Below are 697 nucleotides of genomic sequence, written 5' to 3' on the forward strand. Positions count from 1 at the left end.
TCAAGTTAACCTCTTAATTTCTTCGCTGGGTCGTTCAGTTCCCTTTGAGGAAATAGCCTACAGGTTAAATTCTCAACGTTCTTCCTGTCAGACAGGTTCAAATGCAGTCATTTAAACCATCTTTGGTTGAACTGTCGCCTCATATGACATGCAGGATCGACTGCAATAGACATGCCTATTGGAAACATCTAGCAGAATACCATTGGTCACTCGTTTATTTACATGACATAATAAATTACAAACAGTAGCCTACAGTTGCGGAAGTAATGCTGAGGAAATTAGTTGTCAAGTTATTAATTGACCCGTTGATTGGCAGAATATGCTTGTTATTTCCCGGGTAACAGTGTGATTACATCATATGGTGTAACCTTCACCACTGTCTGTCTAGATCCCGCCCTGGCGCTAACTACCAAACAACTTCTAGAAGGAATAGACGGAAGTAGATCGAAGTGAAGTCACTGGTATCTGTTGATAACAAGAACACTCCCCTGTTTGTTATCTTTAGGGGGAATGTTTCAACATTCACAATGGAGGGCCGGTTTTAGCCGTTTGGGGGCCCTAAGCGAGATTTGGTTGTGGGGGGCCCCACACCTTGCTCAAAACATTTCTTCAGTTTTAAAGCAAAATCATGCTATTCTACACATTTTGTAATGACTTATGTCATGTTAATATAATATCTGAGTGAGAATGACTAACA

The sequence above is a fragment of the Coregonus clupeaformis genome, chromosome 35 (genome assembly GCF_020615455.1).
Source record: "Coregonus clupeaformis isolate EN_2021a chromosome 35, ASM2061545v1, whole genome shotgun sequence".
Taxonomy (NCBI): domain Eukaryota; kingdom Metazoa; phylum Chordata; class Actinopteri; order Salmoniformes; family Salmonidae; genus Coregonus; species Coregonus clupeaformis.